Source organism: Carassius auratus, unplaced genomic scaffold (assembly GCF_003368295.1).
Source record: "Carassius auratus strain Wakin unplaced genomic scaffold, ASM336829v1 scaf_tig00000345, whole genome shotgun sequence".
In the NCBI taxonomy this organism is placed as follows: Eukaryota; Metazoa; Chordata; class Actinopteri; order Cypriniformes; family Cyprinidae; genus Carassius; species Carassius auratus.
This window is the reverse complement of record NW_020523294.1, coordinates 1-12,202: the sequence shown is the minus strand read 5'-3', so window position 1 is coordinate 12,202 and position 12,202 is coordinate 1. Positions and strand designations below refer to the sequence as shown.

The window sequence follows — 12,202 nt, the reverse complement described above, 5'->3', positions numbered from 1 at the left end:
GGCGTCGTGTTGAACTAACTTACCGAGTCTCCTGTCCGCAGATACAGCGGCGAGCGCGTGGACAGACAGCAAGGCGAGGAGCAGCGCGCGCACACAAGCCATCCTACCGTCGAGCCCAAACAGCTCTCGTTAATTCGGCATAGCGGCTCTCGTGTTTCAGGGGTGATGTGATCAGAGTGGAAGTAGGTCAGAGGCGACTGAGATGGAGGATAGTGAGAGGAGTGAAGCTCTGGTACCCAGTGTCCTGTACTTAACTCTGAGAGGCGCGAGGCGCATTCAGCACCACGGTCAGCGCCCCGCCTCGGCCGATGACGTCACTAGCTACGTGCGCTTTCTCCACGTGCGTGTTTTAAGACTAGAAAGATTTGACTAGATTTATAAATAACATTGACCCCAATTTTTCTTTGTGCTTAGAACATGTTTTATTTGTTTTCAAAAAATATCCTCAAAAAAAAAAGTGTAAGTAGTAATACAGTAGTGTATAAACGCCAGCAGAGCAAATCCTTTATTTTTGGTTCTTGAAAAAGAAATAAACATTTATGTAAAGACATTTTTTTATTTACATAATAAGAAAGCAATTAAGACTGTCTCCATTTGTAAGTCCTTTAACATATGTACGTAATGTTAAGCACATCCCCCCTCGCTGTATGTGTATCTTGTACATATTTAGTATTTCTGTTTTATGTTTATTATTGTAGTCCCAACTGTACTTTCGATGTTTACTGAAGTTTAATAAATATTATTTTCTTTTAAATTAAACTTCAATAAACAGCCAAAGTTACATATATATTTATATTATTATTTTTTTAAGTGTGTGTGTGTTTTGACTTCTGTGCGGTCAGGTGTTCTTCGTTTGCAGTGATGAACCGAACTTCTCGTCTTCTCTTCTTTTTTTTTCCCAGACAGACGTGGTTGAGAAGGGTTTTTAACGTTGCACTCGAGCGTAGTTGTTTTGCTCAAATGTTGTGCCCCCTACCGAGACACTGGAAGGATGTACTTGACAAACAACGCACTACAATAAGAAGTCACATGCCACGTGTGTGAACAAAGTCAAATTTATGCTATAATGTAGGATGTCGAAAAACCTCCATTCATATACCATAAAGAGGAGAACGTGAAATTTTCACCATGGACCGATAGAGAAGACTAAATGGTTATGGGCACACCTCACTTTAAGTTATGACAAGATTAATTAAAAGTCGGGTCAGAGATTTAATTGGGCATTTATGGTAAAGTGTCACAAGGGCTATGTGAAGAAAAGCGAACTACAAAAAAGGTGAAAACAATTAATGTAGTAATAATATTGTAATGGTAGAAGTCATAATACACCCAAACAATTAGGCTCAGGCTTAAGCAACATCGCTTTCTTCAAAATAAGTCTGAATCTCATTTTCTTTTTCTTTATTTCACACCATGATTTTAGACCGTGACACTGTGAAAAATATTCAATTATATATTCATATCTTAGAGTACATTAACTAAGCCAATTACTCGTCTGTCTACTGTTTAACAGGGCAAAGTTTAAGTATAACAACACATCACACCTCAGTGTATTGAAGTATAAAGCAAAAAAGGTCAATAGGAGGGATGCATTTAATCAAAGAAACCTTAAACAGAAGTAACATCTTAAGGTAAACCAGATTCAATGAAATGTCTTAAAAAATGGAGAACAAAAAAAAAAAAACAGAATTGCAATGACTGATAAGATTATAACCTACAGTTGCATGCAAATGGAAACATACAAAAGAAAATGAATAAAAATTCCAATGAACCAAGACAAAGTTTTAAGCAAGTTTTGTTTATAAAGTGAATATTCTTGTAATATAGAGTGAAAACATAAAAATATCCAAGACAGTATACAACTGAGAGAACAAAATAAGAAATAAAGTATGCAGAAGCTCGCAACGATTTGCTTCCCCATTTAACTGCTTGGTTGCTGGCACAGATTTAGGATATCATTCAGCATCCTGACAGTGGATTCATAGATGGTCCTGAGATTGAGAGAGAGAGAGAGAGAGAGAGAGAGAGAGAGAGAGAGAGAAAACACCATGAACAGTTGTACAGCTGTCATTTTAAATAAAGTCTCGGACAGCATGCTTTCACAATATGACATCTAAATCTCTTACCTCTGTATATCGTCAGCATTTTCAGCAGTGACGTTGTAATAGTTTTGTATTTGTCTGCGTACAGACAAAGCAATTTCCTTCAACTCCACCATAAATGCATCAGCTGTAATGAACAGAGCAGTAGGGTAAAATCTTCATCATGTATCAGAGGATTTTTTTATTCGGTCTCCTTATTCACTTCATATCACTCAAGTTACTTCAAGTCCAACTCCACTGGACTTGATACATGCTTTAGGTTCTATGAAATGAAATCTTTGAGAATGTGTTCAGTAGGAGAATTATTTTAGAAATTTCTCAAATTCTTACTCTCTAGCATTCAAGTGATGGGACTAAATAAAGGCCCATTCACACCAATGGTGATAACTATAACGATAACTGTTAAGCAAGGGATAATGTACATCCGGCAGGATGTACATTATCCTGCTCATTACTTGCCACATAATTAGATATGAAATATTGATTTGAGTTGAAATATTTTAACAGAAAGCTTCCGTGAACACAGCAGTTGCGAGTAAGCGGCAAATTCAAACTAAATTACATTTAAGGGAAAAGGTGCAGTCAAACCACTTATTACTTATTTCACCTCATAAATAATTAATACAATAAAAGATTTAAGCCGAAAATGTTTTAAAATCTTGCCAGTTTGTTAGTTATCTTATAATCCATTACAGCGTACAAAACAATCATAGCAAAATGGCATCAGCTGTGTTTGTATGAAATGAGAGAGTGAGTATGTGATAGCAGGATGACATAATTAAACAACTGTACACCATTTTGAGACAGAGTTTTAATATTTTATTAGCTAAACAAATGCAAAGCCTCTGCCGAGAAAAACTGTTCCTAGCAAGAGTTCAGCGCCGACTTCAGTTACCCAGATAAGCCTGTGTTATCAGCTTTTACTGGTTGTTATCGAGGGATAACATACCTCAGTATGTTGCAACTGACCAATCAGAAACAAGTATTCCACAGAACCGTGTAATAAAAATCATTATAATTTCATGAGAATATGGAAGGCCAGAACACAATTACAGTAGAGATAACACAGAGGAACAATATGACTGGAATCATTTTCTATTTTGTCCAGCTGATGATAGTCAGAGCTTGAGCATTTTAAGTGGCAGATGACATTTGCAGTGTGCATATATAGCACAATATTATGGTCTGTTGGTGCAGATGCTAATAATGTTATTGTTATCTTTATTGGTGTGAATGGGCCTTAACAACAACTAAAAATCAGTAACAAAAACTCACATTGTTGGATGATGGTCAGAATGTGTGTAACTGCAGCCCACTGTGTGATACTATCGATGGCCTCTGACTCTATGGAGGAGCTCATTTCAGACAGAAAAAACCTAGAACATACCAGAAAATGATTAGAATTGTTCAATTTGAGTATGAACATAGGCTTTTAGTTCTGGCTGGTGTTTAATGTTACCTGGTAACAGCTGGCGATCTGATCATTACTTTGAGTATGGTGTTCGAGAGAGGTGGAAGGTCGTTAAGCGTCTCTGGAGTCAACACCTCTTCCACATGAGAGATCTGCAGGAAGTAACATCAAAAACTAAACATTTCTTATTCAAATAACTCATTTAAAGACGACATCACAGTAAAAGAAATGGTTTGAGCTCAAAAGTCTTTCAATTAAAAAGACAAAGGAGAAAGGCCACACAAACATCAAACAGCACTCAATTAAATGAAACCATTCACAGATTTACCTTCTGCAAGGTGCGGCTGATATCAATAATAACTGCTGCACAGAGTGATGAAAAGACTCCGGTCATGAACTCTGACCTCTCAGTTGTAAACTTAGTCACCAGCAAGAAGTCATAGAGAGCTTCTTCAGAAGAGCAACACAACTAAAGATACATAAAGAAAGGCTTTTGAAAATAAAGTGTCAGGAGAAAAATGTTGTCATGCAGAAATGTCAGTCAAATTTTAACAAGACTAAACTGAGTTTAAATATGTACATGTACACACACACACACACACACACACGTGTTTGTCAAACACATTCAGAAACATCCAGAAATGGAAAGTGTATTTGAGGAAGGTGTTAACACCTCACCTCCTGCCCCTCTTCCTTGTCTTTACGCAGTCGATGTGCTATGAGCTCCACAACTTTCTGGAAGATGTTGGTCAAAATGCGGATAGTGAGGGACAGTTGATCTTCCGGATCATCCTCAGGCTTATGGGAAAGGCAGCCCTGTGCCACCTCAGTAAGCAGAGCGAGTACAGGAGGGATGCACATGTATCCTTTCTCTAAATGAACACACATACACAACAATTGTTATAAAATAATTATGCTATACAGTGCTGCAGCATCAAGCTATCAATACCCGGAAGACTAATTCACCATATGTTCAACACAGAACTTATTTTACTAATTAATTGAAAAACCCGTAAGAAAAATCTCAGGGGAACTTGAACGGTGAATGAGTCTTCTGGGTTTTGGCATCACAGATGCAGCACTTGTAAACTTTTGTGGGAAAGTGCTTAAACATGTATTTATATCTTGACTAACACCACAAATCTGTCAGTTTATCATGCAATCACTAGGTCCTACATCAGCATAAAGACTTAAGACTTATCCACCTGTCTGCAGGACCGAAGCCACATGCTGCAGTAAGTGGTCTCTGAAATCACTGTCTCCTAAAGAAACCCGCAGCACATCCTTGCACACCGTTAAACAACTCTGACAATGACACAGAAAAGGGAAACAAATTATATACAGATAATGCAAAATCTGTGTCTGCACAGATTAGACTTCATGTGTTGTCTATCATTTTCAACAAGGAAAAAACTATTTTAAATGTAATAATGTTATATATAAAACAGATTTTTTGCATGTACACTGAATGTTTGTTGGTAAGATTTTTTTATGTTTTTGATGTCTCCCCAAGGCTGCATTTATTTGATCAAAAATACAAAAAAAAGAAAAGAAAAAGGTAATATTGTTAAATATTATGACAATTTAAATTGACAAATTACCACCACCACCACCAACAAAATCTACTTCCACACTGATCATGCCACTCACTTCTATGGTCTTCCTGCTTAAAGACAATTGCTGCTCACTGCTGGAGCTGGCCAGGAAAGGAAGGACTCTTTTCTCTACCCAGGACACAGAATGCTCCAGAGATTTGAGGAACTCCCGCTCCTCTGGGTACTGTAGGGTCAGAAAGAGGTGCTGATTATGACTTTATCCAAGACAAAAGACAAAATCCAAGTCATGCCCAATGAAAACCACATGAACAGTTTAGCATACGGACAGCCATGAAACATCAATACTCTACTGTACAGAGATGCAAACAGGTAAGGAGGAAAAAAGGTGTGAAGATGGATTGGGGGCATGCTCTACGTGGAATTTCTTTTAAAAGGTATTTGTTTTACACGCTCTTTTGTAGTTACTTTAAGGTAATTTTTACAAATATGTTTTACCTCATATGTCAAAAACTGTAATAATTTTGTTTTTATAATAATATTGTTGCAACGTTTAAAAAAAAATCAAGATTGAAAATACGGTGTCAAAATCCCATATTACAAAAGATGAAGTTCTAAGCAGGCTATTTAGAAGGCAATATTAGCCAATTAGACGGCAATGCTGACCTAAAATGCAAATAATATTACCCTTTTTAGACATGACCCTTTTAGGACACCCCCCTCCAATAAAAACACTTCTCATTGGATCTAAGCAAATTTCATGTGTGACCTATTTTAAGTTTAAAAAAGTGAAATGTCACTGAAAGGTGAGGAGTTTGCATTTATAATAGCTTGAGATTCTGAGACCTACTTTAACTGCTGAAATGAATTGTGTCCTGTTACCTCAGTGCTTGAGAATGCATAGCTAAAGTACTGACAGACAACTTATTTCTTTTAAACCTCTCTTCACATCTTAACATCCCTTGTGTGAGTATGTTCAGTGGATGTTGGCTTTGTTTGGAGTGTAAAAGACTCAAAGAGTGAATGCAGAGGGTTACTGCTGTACACTCACTTTGTGTTGAAGATGGATACAGAGTCGGCCATGGAAGATAAAAGCTCTCAGCGCTGTCTCAGTGACTGCCACACTGACCTCTGCTCCACTCAGAGAGGAAAACAACAGCGACTGCACACATATACAAAACACAAATGACAATTAGCTCAAATGATGGTACATTCTGCAATCAATTCTGAACTTAATCATAAAAGGACCCTTAACCTCTTAAGCACAAATGCTATTTTGGGATTTCCGTTTTTCATTTTCCTACCTAATTTGAATGCTTGCCTATACTAATGCTACAGTGTAAGCTCAGAAAGTTTGGTATAATTTCAAAGGAAACCCTTTGAAATTACATAAAACACTGTTGAAATTGATAAAAATGACAATATATGCTGTCTGTGTTATAATAAATAGGGAAAAAAACAAGGCGCTTTTTTATTTTATTTGTGTAAACTGAAGTTTGAAATGGTATAACTCAGGCATTGAAGGGGCTGGCAACTTTCAGACCAATTGCTTGTGATTCTTCCAACTCTCTGCTATTAGACGAAAACAGAAATTTCTTTCTATCCTAATCTATGCAAAAGTTATTCTATTCCAACTGAAGGAAGGAATAATACCATTTTGTATAAAATTTTTGTCTAAATAAGTATGAAGTCATCTTTTGCACACTTGCAGTATGGAATAATGTGATCTCTGTATATTATTTGACAGAAAACACTCAGAAGTTACATAAAAAGCTGCTGTTTGTGACAAATAGTATTATTTATGTTGTTTCACATATGATGAACCATCTCAATACAATGTGCTTTTTTTGTGTGTGGGTTTTCTGAAAGAGAATAAAGTCATATTACAGGATAGCAGCATGCATAAAATTATAAAAAATATCTGGTCTATCACAATCTAAAATAGAATCCACAATGTCCAGATTCATATCGTTTCATTTATGTCTATTCTGCATCGTGTAGAGATTGAGAGACCTTGCCGGTCTCTTTCATATTTCATATTTTGATTTTTTACCAGCGTGTATTTTGGTTTCGGTTTCTATACAGTGTAAACAAGCTCCCCGAAGCTTTTGCGCGAACTTCGGAGCGTCAACAAACTAATTTATGTTTATTCCCCCAGTACTGTACGGATTACTGTACATTCACTGAGATGCGGTCGAACACTGCACAGTTATGAAAATAAACATATTAGCTTATTGCTAGCGAAGCTTCCAAGCCTCAGAATAAAGAATCAAATGTATGAAAGCGAGTAGCACGCGTATAGGCTTACCAGATGCGCGTCCTGACCTCTCCACGGCGAAGTTGGCCACCCGTAACTTGTTTTATGAATATTATGCATTATGAATCCAGAGCGTCGGCCATTAGTAGTTTTTTCCTTGCGTGTCCTTTGTTTAGAAGCAGCCAAAGACTCAGTTTCCCAGAGACCATTGCGTCTCCACAAGCGGAAAAGGAGTGGCAGTCGCTGTCCAGTTCCAGCACCCCCCGCGGTGCTGAATCACAGCTTCGATTGGAGAGAACGACTTGTGAATGGCAGCCTCATGACAAATAGCGCTTCACAAAAGAAAACAGACGTCTATACCAGAAGAAAGGCATTTAGACCCGTCTATATGACTTTGAAGATCTTTTTCAATAAAACAGCCATTGGAGCGCTTTTGCGCACTTGTACAAAACGCTTTATATCTCAGCAATGGAAGCAGCAGAAACGTAAAAAAAAATGGTCTTGTTTGAAAGAAGAGATTCTAATCTAAAAGATTATATCGAGTATATAGGTATGCGTGGCTGTTTGCGCTGACTGAAGCGGTGCAAAATGTATAAATAATAAGGTGAGAAATATTTACATCGCGATTTCTGTTGAAGATCATTCGATCTGTGATGTCACACAATAAAATGATCTACATCATCAGATTCCTGAGAATGAGAGCTTTCTTGTGATATATGACTGACTGTTTTGTGAAAAATATTTTAAATACACATTCTTACGAAAACGTATTCGCAATCGTTAGATGGAAATTTATGGGGGGGGGAAATATATTTCTTAGCTTAATTTGACTACTTTATGTATCATAAACCCCAATTAATGGTATTCTTTGTAAAGAAAACACCTCTAAGCTTTCAAATGAACCATTTTTGGCCAAATGCGCATATAAGGAAGGATATGCAAATGAGACACAACATGTGGCAATGCCCAAATGATCGGACCCATGCGGTACAATTCTGCAGATTTAAGAGGTTAAAACTTTTCCACCAGAAAAACACTTTGGTCTTTTAAAGATCATAGAGGCAGAAAAAATATGATGTAATATCTGAAGACCTTAACTACCTTGAACAAAACTATTCTAATATGCTCCATAGCTACATTCTCAGCCTGTGAGATCGCTGATACGCGATATTATCATGTACATTTATTTACTTCGATTCATAGCCGGACGAGAGTGAACCAAATCCAGGGTATTGCTAAAAGCAGCATAAACTACATATTCAAGTAACATATGGATGTCATGTCATAAAATATTTTTAATATGAATGAATTTGTATTTTAACATAATCCTTACAGTTCCTCAATTACATTATCAAAGAACATCACTGACTTCAGTCTAGCATTGAGTTTATACAGCACAGTTTAATCAGTGAAGCTATCTACACTGTGTGATAAATAAATCTCTTGTACTTTTTATTGCACGCACATCTGCACTTTGGGAGTAGTGGTCGACCGATAAAAGTGTTTTTTGACAGCCGATGCATATATCTTGGAAAGCAGTGAGATAATAGCCAATATAAAGCCGATAATTAATTTTTTTCAATTATTATTATTCATATTTAAGAAATACTGAAATCATTTGACAGTGTATTTAAAAAAAAAAGTGTAAAAGAAACATGCTTATACTTTAGATGACAGTATTTTTAACAAATAAATAAATATGTAATTAAAAAAAAAAAGTAAACACTGTAACCAACACAGCACTCAGTATTAAATAATAGTTTGTGTGCACTGGGAATCATATTTTTCAAATAAACAGGGTAACCCTCATTATTCATACAGCACACAGTAAAATTACATGATATTAAATGGGGAAATGCATTACATTGCATTGCATACATTTATTCCTTTATTTAACCATTCTATCTTATTATTAGACGGACTCTATCCATATCAGACAGAACGGTTAACGGTGACAAACAAGAAGATGAACAAGAAAGAGAGTTTGAGCACTGTGTGTGCTCAGGCGCTGCCGCTCTCATAGACGTCAAAATAAAAGTCCCACTCGAACACATCTGCCAAGCAGAAAAACTGGCTGATGCCGATATTTGAAAAATGCCAAATATCGGTCGACCACTAGATGACAGAATACTTGAGAGAGCAGAATTCCATCAGCAAGTGCGAACTCTGCAACAAAACATGACTCATCTCGACGCATCTGATTGGCCATAGCATTCATAAACTCAATGGAATCGTGTGTGATTGGTTATAATGCACAACACTGAAAAAATGCGTAAAAAAAATATGATGAAACAAATAGGCCCTAATATTAATTAGATAACAATATTAGCACAATAATAATAAAAATAAATACTAACAATAATAAAAATAGTCTATATATCATCAAAGGCATCAGCCAAAGCGACAATATCTGTGACTATCATCGATACATGATACTATCTTCTATGGCTCAATGCACAAGATGGCGCCGGTGAGCTTCAGCAACGCGAGTGTGTGCATACTTACTACCGGTCTTGCGACATTTTCACTTACTGTAAGGGGAAACTTACATACAAAACTTGGCTAGATAGACATAATAAATGTTTTTCAAATAAATAATGCGGATAGCTGTATATTAAAAACAAGAGAAAACATCCTCCTTACATTATTGCGTACATATGTGTGGAAATTCATTCAGATACCACACGGATCGAGAATGGTTCATTCTTTCTTCTGTTGATTATGAGGCTCAGCATCAGTGCTTAGTCGGGCAATGGAAATCTCTTTATTCAAAACAAACCACTCAAATCTGCAATACTGTACATTTTTGGAGAGTTGATTTTGTTCTGTCTGCTATTTATAAATTTATAAGGTTTGTGACTTTCAAGCGATTGTTTCGAGACACTCTGAGATTTCTGCATATGTTTTCATAAACTAACTGTACAATTTAACAAAGTAATTATGGTGGGCAGGCATTCATTAAAAGATCGGGTTGCATTAGGCTACCTGTGTGGTTTTATTAATATTGGTTTTGTGAAAGATGTTGCATAAATAATTATCTATGTATATTTTACGATTTCTTTTGCATTAAATATCTGCTAAAACAAATCTTTGAATTTGTCATGTATTAGTTGTATCCTTTTACAACTGGAAGTATCTATGCACTCACTCGCTAGACTGGAAATCCAAGATGGAGGAGATATGCAACTAGCCCATTGGCACAACCTATTAGAGAGAGCTTCGACCAATACAATAACAACACTGTCATTTAGCTGAACAGCTCAATGCAGCCAGTATCTTTACAGCAAGACTGGTGAAAACCTGCAATTAACATATTGACTTCGTAATGACAGCAATATCACGTAAAGAGAGTTCTCTGTAATAGTAATCATCAAACCTCTGTACCTTCCATTTGTCAAGGGCCTTATGGAGTGGTCTAATCTGATCCAGTGGCAGCATGAACAGACGGTCTCTCGGTTTAGGGTGCAGGAGTAATAATCCAGATAGTCTAGGCCCAGATCTGGTTTCGAGTCCTCCAGCCCATCAAAATGCACTTTACCAGATGTATCTTCATCACCTTGCTGAGAAGAGAGGGATCATAGAGGATATGAAAACACCTTAAACACCCTCATGACCCCACATAAACACTCTAAAGGACATTTACCGCTCTCACAGGTACGGCCTCACACAGCCAGTTCTCTATCAGCTCCACAATATGGCTGATCTGCCCCCAGCTACAGAGACACTCCACCGACTGACTGTATGCTGTCACAGCGGTGCCCGCTTTCAGACTCCCTTAAGTGAGACATCACTTTACTCCTGCAGAGAGGAACACAGTCATGCAGTACACCCAGACAGCACTACAGATCGCTCTAAAGCCTTCAAAACACACTCAATCCCACCAGCATTAGAGAACGCCTTTGGATCAAATAGGAATCAGAATTGGCATTTCGCTTCTGAGCCAACCTGCTGTTCTGGGGAGATGGTGAGACGCATACAGACTGTATAGACACTCAGCAGGAAAGATGATTTTGAAATGCTTTTGTCTTCATTGAACTGTCCTTTGCATGAATAGCGCCCCGAAAAATTACAATTCAGATTCGTCTCATGTCAAGGGGGTGTTTTCATTTTTAGCTGCACTACTGCTTTAAAATGAGGCATTTAACAATGTGAGCTGCACAGATGGGTAGTTGAGAGGGAGAGTCCTACTAACCTCAGAGCTGGAACGGAAGAGGCAGGAAGTAGAGAGGCTAGAAGGCTAGAAGAATGAGAGGGGCTTTTACACCGTTCCTCCTGCACACACACACACACACATATGCACAAAACTGCGTCATGTTGCAACCATATTGCATCAGCTTTAGGGTGTTCAGCTTTGCTTTTTAAATCGTCCTTTGGTTCTCTGTGTGAATGTGCCTCTTACCTGGAAGATTTTAAGATACTGAGGCAGAACTGATGCAAACTTGACGTGGTGTACTTGAAGGCCTCTTGGTTCGCCATGAGAGATTTCTGAACACTTTTCCACAGAATTACGAGGATCTCCAGCAGGCTGGCCATGGTGGCAGTGTCCTGAACTGAGAGACATCTCCAACATCTAGTGACAATGGCAAACATAAACATTATTATTTTTGATTATATTTTTCCTTTTTAACTCCATGCCAGCTTGTATGGCTATGTTCAATGGGAGAGCTAGCTTAGTTATTCAAAATTTAATCTAAATTAGATGTTTAAGATACATTTTTCTAACAAACTTAAAACTAAATTTGGATTTATTATTACTTACTAACTACTAATATCATTTAAATCCATCTGAACTTCCCAATCATTGCTCGACAGTTTGTTGGATTTTGTGGAAACATTTGGATGAAATACATTTAATAATTTAAATAATAATATATAGGTG

The 12,202-nt window shown here is 37.2% G+C and overlaps 1 pseudogene; it reads right to left on the bottom strand.

Moving 5' to 3' along the window:
* Positions 1 to 1,477: 1,477 nt before the first annotated feature.
* Positions 1,478 to 11,856, bottom strand: LOC113068983 (condensin-2 complex subunit G2-like; annotated as a pseudogene).
* Between the last annotated feature and the right edge of the window lie 346 nt (positions 11,857 to 12,202).